Genomic DNA, 25,396 nt, shown 5'->3' on the forward strand with positions numbered 1-25,396 from the left:
ACTTACAAGTCACATTTTAAAAAATCTAAACCGGAAAGGCGACGTCATGAATAGTTGTAGATAAGATGGCGAGCCGCTAAGGGCTGCTCGTACTTGAGTGAACAAGGGTTGCAACAAGACTTTATTAATGTATTATATACCTAATATGTTTTAGAACAGTTTAATTCTGAAGACGTCGCTCATAGTAGCCTCGAAACCTGTTCAATATTGACTTAATATTTGTAACCGAGGGCTTATTTGTTCCAATATATTTCCTTCCACTTTCTTTCCTAATACGATGGGACCGATGACTTCGCTGTTTGGTCCCCTCGCCCAAATCAACCAACCTTGATGCTTGATATTATCTTGTCCTCCGTCTCTAATGACCTCGTTGTCGACGGGATGTTAAACAGTAACCTCCTCTTCCTCCTCCTCCAGGATAAGGAGGACCAGTAACAACAGTTGTGGTCCAGCTTGCCGCAGGAGAGAATATAACGGCTGCCCAATCCAATCAATGCATGCATCCCGGCCAAAGGGCTGCGGAACGGGGCTGCATCATCACAATACTAAGTGGGCTCACACTGCCAACATCATTGTAAATTTCACTGCTCCGTATTCCGTGAAAGAACATCACATACCCTTCCAACCAGAGAAGTTTCATTTGGCTTCCTCCTTCCCATTCTGGGTGCCCCACATTTTTGCCAGGCAGTGCATTAATCCCTTTCTAAATTATTTTTTTATTCTAGTGAAAAGAATGTCTATGTTGGCTTTTGAAGGTACTAGACCATATCAACAAGCAGTTCTGAAAGAAAAAAAATTATTTTCCAAAAAGAGAAAAAATGGTTTGGCACACCATACATGTCACGTGCAATACCTATCAGTTCACTGTTTTTTTAAGAATACCGTACTACACTAAATAGTTACTACACTCCTCATCCTGTCCAGTGGCACACGATCTACATTAGTACTCCTTTGCTTACGCAGTATGGAACACTTTAAATTAGTTTCTTTCCTAATTCACGCATAAATGAGCCAATGTTGGCCACTTCCCTGTGAGGAGAAATCAACAGATAAGCGAATTTCGATCATTTAAGGATGGATAAATCCTCTGTTCAGTGTGAAGTTCATTTGCGTGTGAATACGGGCACCAACCGTTACAAAATGTTCGGTACTGTAACAGTAAAGTCGTACTAACGTAGACAGTGGGCCATTGCACAGCATAAGTAAACTAGTACTTACGTCTCGCAGCATAAAGGAAGGAAAAAAATACTAAATTTAAACTTCCTGGCAAATTAAAATTGTGTGCCGGACCGAGACTAACTCTGGACCTTTGCCTTTCGCGGGTAAGTGCTCTAGCACCTGAGCTACCCAAGCACGACTCACGCCCCGTCCTCGCAGCTTTACTTCCGCCAGTACCTCGAGGACGGGGCGTTCGTCGTGCTTGGGTAGCTCAGATGGTAGAGCACTTACCCGGGAAAGGTAAAGGTCCGGCATACAGCTTTAATCTGACACGAAGTTTCATATCAGCGCACACTCCACTGCAGAGTGAAAATCTCATTCTCAAAATACTAAATTGTTAGTCATACCACCTCACATGCATGGTATGCACGATATGTGCCACACCAATTTCATTTCATATTTTGCAAAATATTTCTTTTTTCCAAAATTACTTGTCAATATGCACTAATAGCCTCGAAAGTTATTACACATGAGGTGTGATCAAAAAGTATCGGGAATTTGCTTTTCTTAAAGAATCCATTTTTCACTAAGAACAACCTTGTCCTCTTCAAAGCAATCCGTCTCAGATATAATACGCTTGTGCCAGCACTTCCAGAACTCGCTTGTCGTTACGGTGTTCAGCTCCTTCAGCGATTCTCTTTTCATCTCATCAGTGGTCGCAAAATGATGATATCCTTTCATGTATCTCTTCAGCCTCTCTAATACAAAGAAGTCGGAGAAGGCCATGTCTGGCGAATACGGTGGCTGACGTAACATAACGGTTTTGTTTTTTTTTTTGCCGAAAAACCAGGAGCAAGTAGTATGGTGTGAGCGGGAACATTACCGTGATGCAATTCTCACGAGTGATTTTGCCTTAATTCTGATAGTTTTCTTCGGATTGCTTCGTGCAAAGGGTGCATAACTTCCGCGTAGTACTCCTTTTTGACCGTTAGGCCGACACTCATGATGTGCAATCCCATTCGAATCCAAGAAAACAGTGAGAAGAATCTTCAGATGTGCTCGAACTTTGCGAATTTTTTCGGTCTGGGCTCTTCAAGCAGTTTCCTTTGGGACGACTACGCATTGGTTTTGACGTCATACCCGTATATAAATGTTTCATCATCTGTTATACCCTTATTTGGAAGTCCTGGATCGTTGTCAACTTCATTCGGCAACTCCTGAGCGGTGTCTACGCGACGTCGGTTTTTTGGTCGAAATTCAACAATTTCAGAGCAAAACTTTGCTGCTACATGTTTCGTGCCCAAAATATACGAAAAAATTGCTTAGCACGAGCTAAACGATACGCCGACAGCATCAACAGCCCCTCTAACGGTGATTCGGCGATTTTCCAGAACAATTCAACCTCTGGTCTTTCTTACAGTAGATTCGCCAAAAGCCACTGCCAACATTTCGAATGCGGTGCAGCACTTTACTTCATCTTTCAAGCACAATTTAATGCAAATTCTTTAATCGTGCAATCTCTTCCGAAAGTAAAACTTCACCGAGTACTCGAAAACACGTATAACCTTCCGATTGTCAACAATAAACTAAAAATTTAATACAGCTGAAATTGTAAACATTCCTCAGGAACGCGTGCGCTAGCAAGATGATATAATTTGAAGATTATATATTATATATAGTATATAGCTGGATTTTTTAATTTCGCTGGATATATATATATATATATATATATATATATATATATATATATAATTAAAAATCCAGCTATTTTTGATCACACCTAGTGTATCTTTTTCACAAAAATAAAATATTCACGCAGGAAGTGCGCTTGGCTTATATTATGACCGCTATGCAGTAAGGGTTAAGACAAAAAGTCAAACAAGAGCACTATTGTCAACCGCCTTTGTAGCGGCTGTCACGCTCCTGTATTGTATTACTCATGCCACGTAAGTCAGGAGGAGGACGAGGAGGAGAGAAAAAACTCGTCAGCCGTTTTTCTTTTGTTTTTTTTTCAGCTTTTCCGTTGTCGCGAAAGAACTCTCGTGTACCCTCCACATGGTCTTACGTTGCTCAGCGGAAATAAAGAGAAAAAAAAATAAAGGCGTACAATCATCACGTGATCCTGCCACTCCGACTAAACAGTATATTCTCTTCCCTTGCAATACAGAGAAATTCAAACGCTGATGAGAACTATTAACGTATATGCTCTGGGCACGAAACTAATACCGACCTCACAAGATACGAAAACCGCACACTTATAGTATCTCTAGATTTAGAAAAAGATTTTGTCAACGCTGATTGTAACACTCCTTGAAATATAGGAAGCTAAAGGCTCCATATAATCAGCACACAGACCACAATGTAGCTGTAAGAGTAAGGACAAGATTCTGACAAGCAAGTCAGGGGTTTAACCTATCCCCTGTGTTTTTCAGTCTGTACTCCGAATAAATGGTAGAGAAAACTTGTGTGAAATTTGAAAGGGAATTGAAAGTTCAGCTAGAGGAAATAAAGGCTTTCAGATTGATTCATGATGAAATTCTGTCACATTGCTAAGTATTTTGAAGACACCTTAGCCGAATGGATACTGTCTTGCAATGAGAACATCAACGAAAGGATATTTCGATGTGTTTGGTATCCCATCTTCAGATGTTTTATTTATTTAGCTTATCGTTTCTTAATAGCGGCGTTGCAAAATTTTACAACGCAATATTTTAAGACAGTTACAGTAAACGTTCTAAGTAAAGAAAACATGTTCACGATGCATAAGCAAATGTGTACATCTGAAAACAGTGTGAACCTAACACGAATGTACTCCCAAAGTCGGATTTTCTGAGTCATGATCTGAAGGCATGGCGTTTCGGAAAAGGTGTGCCATTCTTGTCGGCGCATTGCCCCATAAAGTTATGATGGGCGTTCTAGTTTCGGCTTTTGCGCTACGAGCACTGCTGTCAGGACATCCGAGGTGGGGTCGCGAGCTTAAGTGTGTGAATCAGGCCGGCGGGTCACCAAAGGTTGTACATGCCTGCCTTAAATGATAGCTGATATTAGGTCATAGCTGATATTACAAATGAACAGCTGATACATCTTCGCTATAAATTGTGGCTGTTGGAGTTTATCAACTACTGTTGGACAACTGGACGAATCCCAAAGATCTGGAGGCAGGCAAAAGTAATTGCAATTGTTAAGCCTGGTAAAGACCCTCAAGATCCTAAGATCGGCCGATCTCTCTTGTGTACATCTTACAAACTGTTTGAAAGAGTGATACTAAACAGATTCAAAGAGGTGATTGAGGGCATCCTAATAAAAGGGCAAGCAGGATTTCGGCCTGGCAAATCCTGCACCAGTCAAGCTCTCAGCCTAACCCAGTACACTGAAGATGGGTTTGAAAAAAGAGTAGCTTCAAGGGTGGTGTTTATAGATCTGACGGCAGTATATGATACCATCAACCTCAGAAATCTTCTAGCGAAAGTGCAAAAAACAACAAAAAGCCCTCAACTCAGTGCTGTACTCAAATAAGTCCTACTTAACAGAAGATATTTTGTTCAATTCCAGGGTAACAAGAACGGGAGGCGACTAAAAAAAAGAAAAAAAATAGCTTCCCCAGGGCAGTGTTTTTGCCCCCATGTTATTCAACATTTATACAAAAGTACAAACGACCAGCCTATTAGTCCGCAGTAAAGATCTTTCTTTTATGCCCTCAGGCATCAAACTACATGGATACTGAGGAAATACTAGCTGAGAACCTTGAAAATCTCACCAACTACTACAATAAAAATCAGCTGAAACCCAATCCGAGTGAGACCCAGACTTGCCTATTTCATCTTAACAAGAGAGAGGCGAAGCGAGAACTGAATGTTTGGTGGAATGACAAGATTAACACACCGCCCTTTCGCAGTGTATTTGGCAGTTACTCTTGACAGGACACTGTCATCCAAGCAGCACATTGAGAGGAGCAGAGCAAAAGTCCAATCACGGAATAACTTACTTGGCAAGCTAGCATCAAAATGGGGAGCTTTTACAAAAGGTTTACGCACCACCGCAATGGCACTCTGTTACTCTGCTGCTGAGTCTGCAAGTCCTGTCTGGGAGCGGTCATGCCACACAAACTGTCCTGAACCAGACGTGTAGACATATTACTGGATGTCTTAAGCCAACAAGAATAGGACACCTACACTCATTATCACGAACTGCTCCGCCAAATGCCCGACGTTCAATACAGGGCAGAATTAAACGAACAAAACAGTTTCTAGATCAACGTCATCCGCTACATGGGTACCAAATGGTACCAGAACGCCTTAAGTCGAGAAGTAGTTTCCTCCACTCAACCGAACCACTCACAGATCCACCAAAAACCTCTAGAAAAAGACTGTGGCAGGAACAACAAGAATCTGCTCACGATTCTAAGGAAGTGCTGCCACCAGGTGCGGAACTTGAGTGGGAGAGATGGAAAACACTGAACAGGCTGCGTTCAGGAATGGGCAGATCTTACAAAAATCTGCACAAGTGGGGAATTAGTGAAAGTGCTCTGTGTCCGTGTGGGAACATCCAGACCATGAACCGCCTGCTTCAATGTCCGCTAATAAACCATCCAAGAGCGTGCACGGCCCAAGATCTGATGGCGTGCAGCGAAACAGCGAGGGCATACGTGGACTTCTGGAAGAATGAGATATCAACCAGAGACTGCATAATATTTTATTATACTGTATGTTGTTGTGGTCTTCAATCCTGAGACTGGTTTGATGCAGCCCTCCATGCTACTCTGTCCTGTGCAAGCTGCTTCATCTCCCAGTACCTACTGCAACCTACATCCTTCTCAATCTGCTTAGTGTATTCATCTCTTCGTCTCCCTCTACAACTTTTACCCTCCACGCTGCCCTTCAATGCTAAATTGGTGATCCCTTGATGCCTCAGAACATGTCCCACCAATCGGTCCCTTCTTCTTGTCAAGTTGTGCCACAAACTCCTCTTCTCCCCAATTCTATTCAATACCTCCTCATTAGTTATGTGATCTACCCATCTAATCTTCAGCATTCTTCTGTAGCACCACATTTCGAAAGCTTCTATTCTCTTCTTGTCCAAACTATTTATCGTCCACGTTTCACTTCCATACAAGACCACACTCCATACAAATACTTTCAGAAACGACTTCCTGACACTTAAATCTACACTCGATGTTAACAAATTTCTCTTCTTCAGAAACGCTTTCCTTGCCATTCCCAATCTACATTTTATATCCTCTCTACTTCGACTGTCATCAGTTATTTTGATCCCCAAATAGCAAAACTCCTTTACTACTTTAAGTGTCTCATTTCCTAATCTAATCCCCTCAGCATCACCCGACTTAATTCGACTACATTCCATTATCCTCGTTTTGCTTTTGTTGATGGTTATCTTATATGCTCCTTTCAAGACACTGTCCATTCCGCCCAACTGCTCTTCCAAGTCCTTTGCTGTCTCTGACGGAATTACAATCTCATCGGCGAACCTCAAAGTTTTATTTCTTCTCCATGGATTTTAATACCCATTCCGAATCTTTGTTTTGTTTCCTTTACTGCTTGCTCAATATACAGATTGAATAACATCGGGGAGAGGCTACAACCCTGTCTCACTCCTTTCCCAACCACTGCTTCCCTTTCATGCCCCTCGACTCTTATAACTGCCATCTGGTTTCTGTACAAATTGTAAATAGCCTTTCGCTCCTGTATTTTACCCCTGCCACCTTTAGAATTTGAAAGAGAGTATTCCAGTCAACATTGTCAAAAGCTTTCTCTAAGTCTACAAATGCTAGAAACGTAGGTTTGTCTTTTCTTAATCTTTCTTCTAAGATAAGACGGAGAAGAAATAAGAACTTTGAGGTTCGCCGATGACATTGTAATTCTGTCAGAGACAGCAAAGGACTTGGAAGCGCAGTTGAATGGAATGGACAGTGTCTTGAAAGGAGGATATAAGATGAACATCAACAAAAGCAAAACGAGGATAATGGAATGTAGTCGAATTAAGTCGGGTGATGTTGAGGGAATTAGATTAGGAAATGAGACACTTAAAGTAGTAAAGGAGTTTTGCTATTTGGGGAGCAAAATAACTGATGATGGTCGAAGTAGAGAGGATATAAGATGTAGACTGGCAATGGCAAGGAAAGCTTTTCTGAAGAAGAGAAATTTGTTAACATCGAGTATAGATTTAAGTGTCAGGAAATCATTTCTGAAAGTATTTGTATGGAGTGTAGCCATGTATGGAAGTGAAACATGGACGATAAATAGTTTGGACAAGAAGAGAATAGAAGCATTCGAAATGTGGTGCTACAGAAGAATGCTGAAGATTAGATGGGTAGATCACATAACTAATGAGGAAGTATTGAACAGGATTGGGGAGAAGAGAAGTTTGTGGCACAACTTGACCAGAAGACGGGATCGGTTGGTAGGACATGTTCTGAGGCATCAAGGGATCACCAATTTAGTATTGGAGGGCAGCGTGGTGGGTAAAAATCGTAGAGGGAGACCAAGAGATGAATACACTAAGCAGATTCAGAAGGATGTAGATTGCAGTAGGTACTGGGAGATGAAGAAGCTTGCACAGGATAGAGTAGCATGGAGAGCTGCATCAAACCAGTCTCAGGACTGAAGACCACAACAACAACAAGATAAGTCGTAAGGTCTGTATTGCCTCACGTGTTCCAACATTTCTACAGAATCCAAACTGATCTTCCACGAGGTTGGCTTCTACCAGTTCTTCCATTCGTCTGTAAAAAATTCGCGTTAGTATTTTGCAGCTGTGACTTATTAAACTGATAGTTCGGGAACTTTCACATCTGTCAACACCTGCTTTCTTTGGGATTGGAATTATTATGTTCTTGAAGTCTGAGGGTATTTCGCCTGTCTCATACATCTTGCTCACCAGATAGTAGAGTTTTGTTAGGACTGGCTCTGCCAAGGTCGTCAGTAGTTTTAATGGAATGTTGTCTACTCCCAGAGCCTTGTTTCGACTCAGGTCTTTCAGTGCTCTTCACGCAGTAATCGAATCTCCCATTTCATGTTCATATTATACCGTATATAATGTTCCATGTATTTTATTGTGATATTGTAAATTTTATAGAGGACAAATTAATCTATAACGTGTGAATTTATTGTAAATTGTTTGTAGTACGCATACGAAATATATAATATATACGTCAATGAAATTAAAATCTCATTTTTAAAGGTCAAGTATCAATTTGCGTTTAGAAACTCTAAAAAATGTAAGAAACACTTCATATATAAGCACTAACAAGATGTAAGAAATAAATGGCACGCTGACTACACACCGATTACATGCTTGTATTCAGACAGCGGGAGGCACCTTTCGCCAAACGCTGAGGTATTTGAAACCCAGTGCGAAACGTCCGATAGCGGCAGCAGTGCAAGAGGACCTCGTGAAGTACGCTTTTCCTTTTCTGCGGCCATTTCGAAACAGAATTCCGTCGACCGCTCTCGCGGAAGTAATGACCTTGCGTCGCTTCCGAGATGATTTGCAAGTTTTCCCGACTCGCTACGAATGCGGAACGAGCGTAATATGTTCCAAACGAGGGTCAGCGTCCACTGAAACCAGATTCTAAAACAAGTATTATTTTCTTCTCAATAGTAACAGAGAAATGTTACGTGTAACTCGGTACAAGAGACGAAAAAGCAGCTCAGACGTAAATGAGTAGTGCTGTAGCCCATAACGGACGTTATTCAATCTGTACATTGAGCAAGCAGTGAAGGAAACGCGGGAGAAATTTGGAGAGGGCACTGAAATTAAAAGCAAAGAAACAAAAAGTGAAAGAAGTTGGAATATCAGTTCAATGAAATGGGTAGCATAATGAAATGAGATTATAAACTGAACATTACAAAATTAAAGAAACGATAGTAGTAAGTTCTTCTATGCGGTCCTAAGGACACTAAATACAGCCAACAGCAAAGAAGATCGAAGCCGTTGAAATTTAGATTTACTGCTGAATGCTTAAACTACCGTGCACATCAAGAATAGCTAACACCGAAGTACTGCGACGAATACACAATGGAAGAAAAACTACATACCTAGGACATATGTTACGGAACACATACTTCTACCAGAACGAAATTTTCACTCTGCAGCGGAGTGTGCGCTGATATGAAACTTCCAGGCAGATTAAAACTGTGTGCCGGACGGAGACTCGAACTCGGGACCAGGAAGGTAGGAGACGAGGTATTGGCGGAAGTAAAGCTGCGAGGACGAATCGCGAGTCGTGTTTGGGAAGCTCAGATGGTAGAACACTTTCCTGCGAAAGGCAAAGGTCCCGAGTTCGAGTCTCGGTTCGGCACGCAGTTTTAATCTGTCAGGAACTTACGTACTTCTACAGCTAACAGAAGGGGAGATCGAGGGCAAAAGAAGAATAACGTCGCAGAAGAACATCTTGGTTACGAAACAAAGTAGTGCACACTATGACGCAGATCAGCGATAACATGCTATGGATCAAAGAATAAAGGCCGGCCGCTGTGACCGAGAGGTTCTAGGCGCTTCAGTCCAGAACCGCGCTGCTGCTGCTGCGGCCGCAGGTTCGAATCCTGCCTCGGTCATGGATGTGTGTGATGTCCTTAGATTAGTTAGGTTTAAGTAGTTCTAGGGGACCGATAACCTCAGATGTTATGTCCCATAGTGCTTAGAGCCATTTTAAAGAATAGAGATGCACGGTTTGGTCACCAACTGGCGTTAATGGATAGGCAAAAGAATAAAAACTGAATATAATGGTATTGAATAAGGCGACAACGGAGGTATTACATTAGGATGTGACATTATATGATAACAAAGCTGCAGAACTATCTGAAAGAGTTATTTCCATAAAATATCTATGAATATCCGTACGGAATGATTTCAAGTGAAACGACCACATAAAATTAATTGCGTGTAAGGCAAATGCCAGATAATTTCATTGGACCAATTCTCAAGAAATGCAGTTCATCAAGAAAGGAAGTATTTTACAAAGCACTCGTTCGATCAATACTTTAACACTGCTCGTCGGCACGGGATCCGTACCAAAAACGGTGCAAATGGCTCTGAGCACTATGGGACTTAACATCTGAGGTCATCAGTCCCCTAGAACTTAGAACTACTTAAACCTAACAAACCTAAGGACATCACACACATCCATGCCAGAGGCAGGATTCGAACCTGCGACCGTAGCAGTCGCGCGGTTCCGGACTGAAGCGCCTAGAGCCGCACGGTCATGGCGGCCAGCGATCCGTACCAGATAGGACTGATAGAGGAACTACGGATGATCCAAAGAAGAGCAGCGCGCTTCGTTACAGGTTTATTTAGCTGGCGCGAAAGCGCCACGGAGGAGTTCATCCAGCTCCAATGGCAGACGCTGCAGGAGAGGCGTTCTGCATCACATTGTGGTCTGCTGTTAATGTTCCGACAGCGTACGTTCCTAGAAGAGCCAACCAATATATTGCTTCCTCTTATGTACAGGGTGTTTCAAAAATGACCGGTATATTTGAAACGGCAATAAAAACTAAACGAGCAGCGATAGAAATACACCGTTTGTTGCAATATGCTTGGGACAACAGTACATTTTCAGGCGGACAAACTTTAGAAATTACAGTAGTTACAATTTTCAACAACAGATGGCACTGCAAGTGATGTGAAAGATATAGAAGACAACGCAGTCTGTGGGTGCGCCATTCTGTACGTCGTCTTTCTGCTGTAAGCGTGTGCTGTTCACAACGTGCAAGTGTGCTGTAGACAACATGGTTTATTCCTTAGAACAGAGGATTTTTCTGGTGTTGGAATTCCACCGCCTAGAACACAGTGTTGTTGCAACAAGACGAAGTTTTCAACGGAGGTTTAATGTAACCAAAGGACCGAAAAGCGATACAATAAAGGATCTGTTTGAAAAATTTCAACGAACTGGAAACGTGACGGATGAACGTGCTGGAAAGGTAGGGCGACCGCGTACGGCAACCACAGAGGGCAACGCGCAGCTAGTGCAGCAGGTGATCCAACAGCGGCCTCGGGTTTCCATTCGCCGTGTTGCAGCTGCGGTCCAAATGACGCCAACGTCCACGTATCGTCTCATGCGCCAGAGTGTACACCTCTATCCATACAAAATTCAAACGCAACCCCTCAGCGCCGCTACCATTGCTGCACGAGAGACATTCGCTAACGATATAGTGCACAGGATTGATGACGGCGATATGCATGTGGGCAGCATTTGGTTTACTGATGAAGCTTATTTTTACCTGGACGGCTTCGTCAATAAACAGAACTGGCGCATATGGGGAACCGAAAAGCCCCATGTTGCAGTCCCATCGTCCCTGCATCCACAAAAAGTACTGGTCTGGGCCGCCATTTCTTCCAAAGGAATCATTGGCCCATTTTTCAGATCCGAAACGATTACTGCATCACGCTATCTGGACATTCTTCGTGAATTCGTGGCGGTACAAACTGCCTTAGACGACACTGCGAACACCTCGTGGTTTATGCAAGGTGGTGCCCGGCCATATCGCACGGCCGACGTCTTTAATTTCCTGAATGAATATTTCGATGATCGTGTGATTGCTTTGGGCTATCCGAAACATACAGGAGGCGGCGTGGATTGGCCTCCCTATTCGCCAGACATGAACCCCTGTGACTTCTTTCTGTGGGGACACTTGAAAGACCAGGTGTACCGCCAGAATCCAGAAACGAACAGCTGAAGCAGTACATCTCATCTGCATGTGAAGCCATTCCGCCAGACACGTTGTCAAAGGTTTCGGGTAATTTCATTCAAAGACTACGCCATATTATTGCTACGCATGGTGGATATGTGGAAAATATCGTACTATAGAGTTTCCCAGACCGCAGCGCCATCTGTTGTTGACAATTGTAACTACTGTAATTTCGAAAATTTGTCTGCCTGAAAATGTACTGTTGTCCCAAGCATATTGCAACAAACGGTGTATTTCTATCGCTGCTCGTTTAGTTTTTATTGCCGTTTCAAATATACCGGTCATTTTTGAAACACCCTGTACGTCTCGCAAAAAGACCACGAAGATAAAATCAGTGATATTCGAGGCAGCATGGAGGCTTTCCAGCCATCGTTCTTCCCGAGAATTGTACGCGACTGCAACAGGAAACAGTGACATTGGTAGCCTAAACATCGTACCCTGCGCCACGCACAGTAAGGTGGCTTTGCGGAGTATACAGAGGGGTCTAGAGAAACGTAGTCACTCTGACAGTTAATATCTTCGGAACAAAATGACATGTCGTTGCAATTTTGGGCGGTAGCGTAGTCCACTGTTTCGTCAACGCATCTTAGCTCACGTTTTCCAGCAATGAATAAAGTAAGACTGTTGTTTTAGCAGAACTAGTCCGTATTGGAATGGTAATCACCACCACCACCACCACCACCACCACCACCGTTCTGCCAGAAGGCAAGTTTTCACATGGTAGCTCTCCAGGCTGTCCGCTCTTCTGCCATTATCTTCTGGTCTGCATTGTTTCCTATTCCCTTTATGTCGTCTATCATCTTGTATCTCCTTCTTCCTCTCAGTCTTCTCCCTCAAACCAATCCTTCCAAAGCATCTGCTATCTCTCTTCTCAATGAATGTCCCAACCAGTTCTTTTTCCTTTCTCTTACAACCTTCAGCAGATATCGTCTCTCACCAACCCTTTCCAATACTCTTTCATTACTCACTCTTTCCATCCAGCTTATTCTCTCCATTCTCCTCCACATCCAAATCTCAAATGCTTCTAACCTTTTTTCATCTGCTCGTCTCAGCGTCCATGTTTCTGCCCCATATAGTGCGACACTCCAGACGAAACATTTGCCAAGCCTTTTCCTTAGTCCTTTATCTAATTTGCCAAATAGAGTCCTCTTTCTGTTGAATGCCTCCTTTGCTATGGCAATTCGAGTTTTCACCTCCTGGTGACGTCTCAAGTCTTCAGTTATTGTGCTTCAAAGATATTTAAATGCACTTACTTGGCTAATGGCAGATAGTCCTATTTTAATATTGGACAGTCTGCGTCTTGTACTGATGATCATACTGTGTTTATTTGCATCCCAAATTCCACACAAGCTTCATTCAGATATTTCAGCATGTTATTCACTGTCCACTCACTTTCTGCCGCTAATACCATGTCATCAGCAAATCTTATACATTCTATCCTCTTTCCACCAATACATATTCCTCTTTTCCCATCTAAGCCTTTCGCAATAATCTCGTATGCGTTAAGCAACAGCACTGGACGTACGAAAACATAATGGAGATACAACGGCAATGGCGTAATGTGTACGGAATCAGACACCACCACGCACAACAGCTTTTGGTATTCGGGATGAATCAGCTCCGACGGTAGTGTTCAGGATGAGCATAAGAAAGGTCTGGCCGACCAATCACAAAGTCCAGCTTCCAGCGCTGATGTGTTGCAACATTTTATTACGTCTGTGAAGCAGGGTACACGTGATAGCGGGGTAAGCTGATCAAGCGACGAATTCTGAAGGCTGCAAAGTGGAAAGCGTACATCCCAAATAGCTGCACGCTATGAGCGACGACATCCCGGATCGAACAATGGAGTGCAGAGATGGTTCGAAGGCATACTTCGCTAGCAAGAACGGTTTGCAGGGATGGTTACCTGCATCTACATGGATACTCTGCAAAACACATTTAAGTGCCTGGCAGAGGGTTCATCGAACCACCTTCACAGTTCTCTATTATTTCAATCTCGTATAGCGCGCGGAAAGAACGAACACCTATATCTTTCCGTACGAGCTCTGATTTCTCTTATTTTATCATGGTGATCGTTTCTCCCTATGTAGGTCGGTGTCAAAAAATATTTTCGTATTCGGAGGAGAAAGTTGGTGATTGGAATTTCGTGAGAAGATTCCGTTGCAACGAAAAACACCTTTGTTTTAATGATTTCCAGCTCAAATCCTGTATCATTTCTGTGACACGTTGTCCCATATTTCGCGATAATACAAAACGTGCTGCCCTTCTTTGAACTTTTTCGATATACTCCGTCAGTCCTATCTGGTAAGGATCCCACACCGCGCAGCAATATTCTAAAAGAGGACGGACAAGCGTAGTATAGGCCGTCTCCTTAGTAGGTCCGTTACATTTTCTAAGTGTCCTGCCAATAAAACCCAGTCTTTGGTTAGTCTTCCCTACACCGTTTTCTACATATTCCTTCCACTTTAAGTTGTTCGTAATTGTAATACCTAGGTATTTAGTTGAATTTACGGCTTTTAGATTAGACTTTTATCGTGTAATCGAAGTTTAACGAATTCCTTTTAGCAGTTATTTAGGGTCAACTGCCACTTTTCGCACCATTCAGATATCTTTTGTAAATCGTTTTTCAGCTTGTTTTGGTGTTCTGATGACTTTATTAGTCGATTAACGACAACGTCATCTGCAAATAACCTCAGACGGCTGTTCATATTGGATCCCAAATCGTTTATGTAGATAAGGAACAGCAAAGGGCCTATAACACTACCTTGGGGTACGCCAGAAATCACTTCTGTTGTACTCGATGACTTTCCGTCAATTACTACGAACTGTGAGCACTCTGACAGGAAATCACAAATCCAGTCACTTAGCTGAGGCGATATTCCATAAACACGCAATTTCACTACAGGCCGGTTGTGTGGTACAGTGTCGAAAGCCTTCCGGAAATCCAGAAATACGGAATCGAACTGAAATCCCTTGCCAATAGCACTAAACACTTCATGGGAGTAAAGAGCTAGTTGTGTTTCACAGGAACGATGTTTTGTAAACTCATGTTGACTGTGTGTCAATTGACAGTTTTCTTCGAGTTCATTGGTAATGTTTGAACAAAAGATATGTTCCGGAATCCTGCTGATGAGTCGCAGTTCAAACCGCCACAGCTGTGTGTACTGTGCTGCTGAAAACGCTCACGTTCACGTCGACACACAATTTAATTGTCAATGTGTGGTGCGGTCTGTCACCGCGCGATTTGATTGGTCCATTCTTACTTGAAAGTACAGTAAGTGGTGAAGTGTATCATCGTATGCTGCAAACACCGAATTTACCTGCCATCCGAGAGGTGTCTGGAAACGAAAGATCTTACCTACGAGAAGATGGCGCTCCGTCTCACTACCACAAAAATGTCAGAGCCACCTTGGGCGATGGATAGGTCGAAGAGAAGCTCTGCTGAGTACCCACCACGGTCTCCAGAGTTTACACCTCCTGACTTCCACGAATGGGGGACTTCGAGAAATGAAGTTTATCAACAGAAGCCAGCTACACAGAACGAGCTACGAGAAACCATCGAGGCGCCCTGTACGGCTATCACACCAGCAACACTGAAATCCGTAGTTCGGTCAACAATTCAGCGGCATCCACGTTGTTTGGCTGCCAATGAGGGTCACTTCCAATACACAAAATAATCGTCCCCTCTTGCAAGAATTGTAATTTTGTTGCATTAATAGTGACTATCAAAGAGATAGTCGATGAGTTTGGCTACTTGGGTAGCAACCTAACTGACGTTTCCAGAATGAGATTTTCACTCTGCAGCGCAGTGTGCGCTGATATGAAGCTTCCTGGCAGATTATAACTTTGTGCCGGACCGAGACTCGAACTCGGGACCTTTGCCTTTCGCAGGCACAACACATGCCCCGTCCTCGCAGCTTTACTGCCGCCAGTACCTCGCCTCCTACCTTCCAGACTTCACAGAAGCTCTTCTGTGAACCTTGCAGAACTAGCACTCCTGAAACAAAGGATATTGCGGAGGACATGGCTTAGTCACAACCTGGGGGATGTTTCCAGAATGAGATTCTCACTCTGCAGCGGAGTGTGCGCTGATATGAAACTTCCTGGCAGATTAAAACTGTGTGCCCGACCGAGACTCGAACTCGGGACCTTTGCCTTTCGCGGGCAAGTGCTCTAACACTTTTTTTTTTGTTCACTTTCGTTCGTTGCATCTGCTCGGGGCGGACGTCTTAAGACATCTGTTTAAGTTCTTTGTCGATCCATTCACTCAGTTTTTTGTTACAGAGGGTAGCTAACCCTCTGACCGAATACGCTGAGTTATCGTGCCGGCTTTTAAATGGTTCTGAGCACTATGGGACTTAACATCTGAGGTCATCAGTCCCCTAGACTTCGAACTACTTAAACCCAACCAACCTAAGGACATCACAACATCCATGCCCGCGGCAGGATTCGAACCTGCGACCGTAGCGGTCGCGGGATTCCAGACTGAAGCGCCTAGAACCGCTCGTCCACAGCGGCCGGCGGGCACCTGAGCTATCCAGCCACGACTCACGGCCCGTCCTCACAGCTGACGTACAACAAAGTACAAAGCATATGATATATAGACTCGTAATAGCAAGAAAACTACTACTAAAAACGAGAAATTATTAAAATCGAATATAAATGTAAATAGTAGGTTTCTTCTGGCTGTGTTTGAAGTGGAGCATTGTACGGAAGTGGAATATGAACTATAAGCAGTCCAGACTAAAGTATAGAAACTTTTGAAACTTAGTGCTACACAAGAATACTGAGAATTATATGGGTAGACTAATGAGGCTGTTAATCGAACTGGGGAGGAAAAGTTATGGCCCAACTTGTATAAAAGGAGGGATCGGCTGGCAAAACATTCAGAGGCCTCGAAGAATCGTCAATTTCGTAATTACGGGAAGGAAGACAAAAGATTGACTACAGTAAGCGGGTTCAGTGGATGTAGGATAGGCTATAGCGTGATGATGATGATGATGATGATCTCAGACTGTTTGCAGATGGAGAGTTATCTACGAGGTCGTGCTGAAAAGTGAAATATCTGAATTTAGTTCTGTTTTCAACACCGGTTGAGGTATTACATGTCATGCATGTAGACTTTTCCGCTTTGCTGACGCAAGTTGTACCCCTCTATCGCTGGAGTGCTCCTTGTAGCGTAGCGGTTTGTACCGTAGCTGTGTCGGTGCATGAGAAACAGGGTGCCTAATAGAACAGGGCCGTTTCTACCATTAGGCAAGACGAGGCGGACGCCTAGGGCGGCAAAAGAAAAATGGAAAAAGAAGAAAAACTAAAACACCTTATTGTTTTCAAAAGCGTGCGGAACAGTTACTTGTGCCTCTACTTACTTTGACGTTAGTAAACACCTGCCTCAAAACTGAAACTGAGTACAAAACGGAAAGAAATGTGCCCTTGATTCAGCGCTCGAGCGGGACATATGGGCTGGCTTGCTGCTGGTTAGTCAAGAACGTATGATCTGTATCATGATTGTCCATTAAACATACGGTGAATTTGACTGACACTTTTCATATGGAATAAGTATAAAATAAAAATTAAGTGCAATCATTCAGGTCATTACTTCCGATAAATTTTAAATCTTACTCATAAATATAACTTCACATAAAAACAAAGCTACATTTTGATTTCCTACTGAAGTTTTATTGTGATACTGTGCAAGAAAAAAACCTGAAGCCATAAGTTTATTGTATAGAAGAAGAAATATTCGACGTCCAGAAACTCTGCGTGAAGAAACACTATAGGCCTAATGAAAAAATGCACTTAGGGCCAATGACTCCAGGGCTACTGCCTTTAGACAAACAAAATCCATGCGTCACCGGGATTTGAAGCCGAACACATTTCGGATGAATTATCAGAAGCCAATCGCTTAGACCACAGCGCCACCGGGTCGGCTAGCAAAAGTTGAACTCTCAATAGAAAATGCAAACAAGGCGCCATTTATTTATTTAAATACAAGTAAGTGGATGCTGAAAAAACACGAGATTTATTCCTCATTCTAAAAATATTTCAGTTAAAACAGAAACACCACCACTTCTCCCATGAAAATAGCACAATTTCTAAATTCAAGGGGAGTTCATTCGCAGCAGAAAATAGTTCCACACCTTTGTTAGTACATTTATTTGCAATTAAACAAAAAGTAACGGACGTCATATTTTTTTGGATTGGTATATTCAGCTGAGTTCTTGTTTAAAATGTTCAGCAGATTCTTCCAATTTCAATTATTTTGGGAAATTTCAAAAACTGAAGACACAAATAAGAAACTGAGGACCTTCGTTGCCGTCAATCAGTTTTAAAGGAATTGGGGACAAAACATGAAAATTGAGGGCTGTCCTCAGAAAATGACGTCTGGTCATCTTGGTTTAATGACAAAGTATAACAGGGGATTTGCACTGCTGTGCCGTTGGATATTGGTGGTGGAGCGGGGAAGTTGGGGAGACCGATGGTAGTTAAAAAGGAGGGGACGTCATTTTTCACTTCTTGTCTGGGGCGTCAAAACACCTAGCAACGGTCCTGTAATAGAGTTTGGGCCGGCCAGAGTAGCCGAGCGGTTCTAGGCGCTTCAGTCTGGCACCGCGCTGTTGCTACGGTCGCAGGTTCGAATCCTGGCTCGGGCATGGATGTGTGTGATGTCCTTAGGTTAGTTAGGTTTATTTCGTTCCAAGTTCTAGGCGACTGATGACCTCAGATGTTAAGTCCCATAGTGCTCAGAGCCTTTTGAACCATTTGTAATAGAGTTTGTAACTGCAGAAAACTTTCTCCACACGTGGAGCACTCTCCTGCAGCACGACAATGAGCGTTGCGACGCCTACAACAATCCAGAACCTTCGGTTAACTTCCATCGATCATCCATACTGTCCAGACATGGCCCAGCCATATTCTCACGTTTTCATCTGCTTCTAAAACAAAGGATACCTTCGAGGACTTTGATAGTGATGAAGCGCACCAAGCACAGGTCAAGTTGTGGCTCCGTCAACATGGTCAAGCATTCCATATACAGAATGAGATTTTCACTCTTCAGCGGAGTGTGCGCTGATATGAAAATTCCTGGCAGATTAAAACTGTGTGCCGGACCGAGACTCGAACTCGGGACCTTTGCCTTTCGCGGGCAAGTGCTCTACCATCTGAGCTACCGAAGCACGACTCGCGCCCCGTCCTCACAGCTTCACTTGCCAGTACCTCGTCTCCTACCCTCCAAACTTCACAGAAGCTCTCCTGCGAACCTTGCAGAACTAGCAATCCTGAAAGAAAGGATATTGCGGAGACATGGCTTAGCCACAGCCCGCGAAAGGCAAAGATCTCGAGTTCGAGTCTCGGTCCGGCATACAGTTTTAAACTGCCGGGAAGTTTCATTCCATATACAGTGACAGTATCGACAAACTGATCTCTCGTTGGAAGACATGTCTTCGCCATCATAGTGAACATGTTGAGAAAGACATGAAGAATGAAGATGCAAGATAGTAAGAGAGTTTTCTTTAAAATGCTTTGACTTTTCACTTAAATTCGGGGGATTACTTTTCAGCTCGCTCTCTTATCACGAAGCTCTATCTGAAAGATGCTGTACAGTTATTCAGTCAGCTCTTGATAAGATTTCAAAGTGGTGGTAATACTGGTGACTTACTTTAAATGTTCAGAACTGTAAAATTATGCAGTTTATAAAACGAAAAATCGTAGTATCCTATGCGTATGATGTCCGTCACACCTGGAATCGGTGAAAAATATATGAATTGGAATGATCACACAGACTCAGTTGTGGGTAAGGCAGGTGGCAGACTTTGATTTATAGGTAAAATACTGGGGAAATGCAATCAATCTACAAAGGATACTTTACAAATCACTCGTGCGACCCTCCCTAGAATATTTCTCAAGTTTGTGGATCTGTACCAAATAGGACTAAACGGGTATGTAAAACGTATACATGAAAGGGCAGTGTGAGTTGTCACAGGTTTGTTCGATCCGTGGGAGAGTCAAGAGATGCTGAAGAAACTGTACTGGCTGATACTTATAGATAGATGTAAACTTTCCCGAGAAAGCCTACTTGAAAGTTTCAACAAACCGACTTTACATTGTGACTATGAATATACTACAATCGCCTACGTATCGCTCCCGTAGGAATAGTGAGACAAGATTAGATTAATTACAGCAAGTACAGATGGATTTTAACAGTAATTTTTCCCGCATTGCATATGCAAATGGAACTGGAAAAACCCTAATAACTGGTACACATCTCAGTGGTTTTCAAAGTATAGGCAGATGAACAGTTTACCCCGAAATACTGTATCTCACGAGTGCGCACAATAGACGATTACTTCGGTCTTCAATACAAGATATTTTCCAGTCTAAAAACCCAGAATTGAGAAAATTGTGTTTTTAACTATATTACAATCTGCGGTATAATTTACGGATTATAGCAAAGTCTCACACAATATTCACAGCGACATGGTCGGTGGAAAATATCTGCGGTGTCGGTTCGCGAACTTTACGTAGTGACGCGCCAATGTTCTACGTCATTTTTTTAACTCATTCAAAGAGTCGCTTATTGAACACTAGGCAGAAACGGATTTGTATTGGCAATATTTGTTTATAATTGCAAGCGCGCTAGCTCGGAGCTTCCTTTTCCCAGTACGTATCCAGCAGAAGTGGAAAAAATAGTCTAAAAAAAGTCCAAACGCTATCTTGTGGCACACATTCACACCTTTTATTTCGTGCATGAGTTCCTCGGAGTATTGTGAAGCCTTCCGCAAAGGGCACATTTTCAGTTTTTTTCCGCGTCAACGCACACGAGGATTCATTCAATGCAGTCACCTGATAAATCGAGGCCAACGCACGTCACATGACTCATTACCGACGAAATTGTCAAAATATAGCATTAATTTCCGATAGAGAATACAAACATTATTCAAGGTCACAAATTAAGAACAGACACTTGGTTCAGATGACCTGCTGTATGAGGAAAGCATATTAGGCACGTCACATTATTAACAAATACGAAAAGTAAACCCGCTCCTTCCCCCAACTACATTCACGCCTCAGCTGAAAACGTACCAGCATACACCTGAAAAACAACTGCTTTCGCAATGTTGGCAATACTCGAACATACATAGAAAACAAATGAATACAGAAACACTGCGTTGAGTGCGGAACATGTGAAAACTAGAGCAGGTTCTCTGAAGTTTACGAAAGTGAAGAGAAGCGGGAAAAAACGCAGAGGAAGAAAAAGCGGATTCATAAAGAGCAAAAATTTGCGAAATAGTGAATGTACAACCACGTTTCTTCGATTTCAGCCTTCCTAAACAACGAATGAAGAAACACTGGATCAGCACATTTAACGTCAAAGTAAATTGTGCTCCAATTGTATAAAGATACTGTTTTAATCTGGAAATACTAAAATGAAAATACATGCATGCGGTGCGGTATTTCCAGAATGACGACGGAAGATACTTTATAACCATGGAAAAACCAGCAAAAACTGATGGCAGTATTGTACAGAAACATGAAAATGGTCAAAAAATTTAAAAATTAGTATCTGCCATTATGTAACATTCTAAACTTCATGTGTTTCAGAATTAAAGAATGAACGTAATCGCTGATATTGGTCTGCGGGGAATAAACTTTGGAAAATCCCATATTGCTTATTAATCACCATGACATATCTTGCTTTAGTCTTTTCTTTTCAAACGACCTTTCAGTGAATTGCGTCCTAGTGTATAGCTCCATGCCAGCACCTCCAGCTTACACCGTTCTATGGAAACTGAAAATACCAGAACGTTTCCGCAGCTACGGGAGATTTGCTATATGAAGTGCATGAAGAAATATCTACACTGCATAAGGGGTAACAGGTTGCAGTGGTAATGGCGTGTCACGCGCTTAGCTCGCTTGTAGAGCTGTTTCGTGACTGCAGGTGATTCTGTAGACACCTGTAGGAACGGACAATTTCCTAGCACAACTTCCCAGTGTAGGCTTGCGACACGAATCCACCTGTGGCCGAAAGCTTCTAACGCGCGTTCCCACCAGTATCGTGGATTTCACGGATAGGCACTTTTCCCCTCATGTGGACGCCTGTGAATTATTGTTAATCTCTCTGCGATAGCTCTCTCTTAACGTCCCATACAGTAAATTACTTTATATTATAAAGTTGTAATTCATTCTATGCAAATTTCCACAAGCATGCGCTGCGGCCAAACCTCATTTTGCGCATTCCAGACAAGGGTGGGTTTGTTCTGCAGATCCCTGTTGTCTTCAACATAAGGACTTGGGTGCTTTCGAAACACAAATTGCTGGAAACAGGTGGCGAAATAAAGGACGCTCGCTGGACATACCTTCCGCTCGTCGCCAACGCTGGCCGCCGCTTGCGACCTATGTAAGAGTTTTCCGCAGCAGGCGAGCACTTGAAGCTTTGCGGCATATACCGCGCACGACGCTTTCACCGACCACTTAACCGTGTCTACACCGCGATGTTTGATCGCCTACTGAAGTCCAACTCGTGACGCGAGGGGAGAGACTGACCTCTTGCGGCCGCCATACGTACTATTGGAGACCAGTGTAGCCAACGCTACGCGGCAAAAGATCGAGAGAGAGAGAGAGAGAGAGAGAGAGAGAGAGAGACAGAGACAAGAAGTTCGTGATAACTCATGGACCGCGCATGCGTCTCGCCAGAGACTGGCTGTGCATGCTTATGGACAGATGTTCATGACGTCATTTAAGTTCCATCCACTGAATGGAAGTCCGCGAGAGCGGGTTCTTGGCCACTACTGAATCTGGAGTACACGCTTTTCGTTCATCACAGAATTCACACGAATTTCCTGTAATGACTTCCTACGACTCCACTAAACTATGTATTTCATACTGCCCAGAGCGACGGGAAAGACTGTGATTTTAGCAATGATGCCTGTCTTGGGATGTTGGTTTTCATACCGTCCACGGCAAATTATACCGATTCCTCAATGTGGCAGGAGTTTCTGCGCTATTGTACAGTCTAGTTGGATGCGAACCTTTACAAAACAACGCTGAAATAGTGCCGCCGACCTTTTCTCTGTCTTTTCCTCATACAGCCCTTCTCGAGCTGTAGAAAGCGAACGTTCTAATGCCTTGATGCGTGGATTGTAGGGGAAAAAGCTACGCATGGGTGTATGGGGATGCAGAAAACCGACCGGTTAAATAAATCTTTTTTAAAAATACGAGTAATTTTTATTCGTAAAATTTGCCTTGCTTTGAAATAATGCGTTTTTATAGAAAATGGGAAACGCGATCAGTGCTGTTTTAAAAACAATGCCGATAGAAAGGAGCATCAAACACATGGCGTAAGAAAAGTGACAGCACTGCTGAATCAATAACGTTGTGTGGCCTGTTTGATCGTACGCGTCTAAATGCAGTGTGCAACACTTGCCCCTTGTTGTCTGTGCGATAGTTTTCATTATCAGAATGGAACCATCTAGAGTCTCGAAATACTTCCTAAGTCACGCAGCAATGAAGTACACTGCTTCATTTACTTTAAAAGATTAAGAATTTGTCTGCCATTTCTAAGAAGCAATAAAAGAGGAAATTATGGCAACTGTAATAAATTAAAAACGTAACAATTGTTCATTATTTACAATAAAAATAGAAAGTTGCTGATTGCAGCCTGTGTCTACATAACGTCCGTTTATGTGATTGTAGCCATTGAAAACGGACAAGGGAAATAAAGGTATTTGACTTCAGTTTTCACCTTTTCCCACCGACTATTCGTAATGCTCAAATAGCGGTGTGAATGTATGATCCCCGTTCACAAAGCGATTTTCGAACAGTTTCAAAAAATTAGTCAGCAGAGAATACTGGTGATGTTTCCTAATATGCATCCACATACCGCTTTTCGTGGAAAGAAGCGAAAAGTGGAAGGACTAAGTTTTCCTTTACTTATTTATTTAATTTAATATTTTGAATCTATGCATATTGAAACTGAGAGAGTCAAAATTTTTCTGTTTTTGTTCGATTTCTACGTTTAGTACAGGAAATAGCAAGAATAAAAAACCGAAAATCGGTTATTTCAGAAACCAGTTATTTTGAACGGTGTTAGTACTGCCCTACCTCTATCGCGGCGGTATACATACTTATCATCTGTCACCAATCTCCTCAGGGACGCTTTGCTGCACAACGGAATCTCAGTACTACTTTACTGTTTGTCTGTGGACAAAGAAGACCGGTGACGGTTGCAAATTCTACATTCGGATTTGCTCGGCCGAGCATTTTGCAATAGACCCGAAGAACGCAGCCGTATGCACTTATCTATGAGTTCATAGGCATCGGTCGAAACAAAATCCCATCTGGAGGCATTACATAATAACTGCTAAATATCGAGGTTGAAAAAATGTGCTCTGAAGGAATTGGAATCTTTAAAAGTCCCAGGCTGTTAAAGTAAATTCTACAGGCCAATTTGAGAGTGGTTTAACACGATTTTTCACGTTCATTTGGTGAGTTACAAGCCCTACACTACACTTTGCCAAAAATCTAGTTTTCAAAACACACTATTTTCAATTTTAGTTTTGTTGATCAACATTTAAAGATAGAAAGCCTTAAAGTGATGAAATAGATCCATAAATCCATTAGCCTGATCAGATGTGTTTTTTAGGGAAAGAAAGTATTGTGGATGACATCAAATCCAATAAGTTTTTTTATGTAGTTTACAGCCTGTTCTCTCATTTTGATGGGTATTAATGTTTGTGATTTTTATTTGCATGCAACACAATTTACTCAATAGTTGTAATTTTTTCTGTTTAAGATTTTAAATGTTCGCTTCATACCACCTTAGGGTGTTAAAAAAAATTACTAATCTTACTTCACAACTCGTTGGATACCATGGATATAATGATATGAGGATGTAATTTTAGATCACTGAAAGAAAAAGGTGGTATCACTAATTTTGATTGCTGAATTTTGCCCCCTGTTGGAAAAATTTCGGCAGACACCCACGGTCCACTCACTGATTTGTCTGCGTGCTGCAAATTCCATGTTTCATCGATGAATGTATGCTGAAAAGTCATGCCTACAGACTTATTATGTGAAAACCCTTAAAGCTTATTAAATAAAATAAATATTATTAACATTCCACATCTTTATTTTTCAAGCCTACATATTTGTAGCTCTCTGCCCCTAGAAGGTTCCAAATTGTAGTGCTGTAACATAGCAGTGCATAATGTAACTACGTCAGCCCTGGAGAAACAGCTTTCTGTAATCAAGTTTCAAATCCGAAGAGTTTGTCAAACTATGGCGCACCCTCTCCTTCAGCTCGACAGCTCCAGACCACACGCAAATACTGCAACAATCTGATGCTTCATCCACCACTGATCATCCTCCATACAGTTCCAACTTTGTGCCATTTGATTTTCGTCACTGGCTGGTGTGGCTGTGCAGTTCTAAGCACTTCAGTTTGGAACCGCGTGACCGCTACGGCCGCAGGTTCGAATCCTGCCCCGGGCATGGATATGTGTGATGTCCTTAGGTTAGTTAGGTTTAAGCAGTTCTAA

The 25,396-nt window shown here is 42.5% G+C and overlaps 1 protein-coding gene across 1 annotated transcript in view; it reads right to left on the bottom strand.

The window, feature by feature from the left end:
* Positions 1–22,372, bottom strand: part of LOC124552595 (angiotensin-converting enzyme-related protein-like) — a 385,045-nt gene extending 362,673 nt beyond the window's left edge. Inside the window, exon 1 of the mRNA XM_047126920.1 lies at positions 22,217–22,372. The gene's annotated coding sequence lies outside the window, so the exon portion shown is untranslated. The remainder of the gene's footprint in view (positions 1–22,216) is intronic.
* Positions 22,373–25,396: the final 3,024 nt, after the last annotated feature.

This window comes from Schistocerca americana, chromosome 10, assembly GCF_021461395.2.
Source record: "Schistocerca americana isolate TAMUIC-IGC-003095 chromosome 10, iqSchAmer2.1, whole genome shotgun sequence".
In the NCBI taxonomy this organism is placed as follows: domain Eukaryota; kingdom Metazoa; phylum Arthropoda; class Insecta; order Orthoptera; family Acrididae; genus Schistocerca; species Schistocerca americana.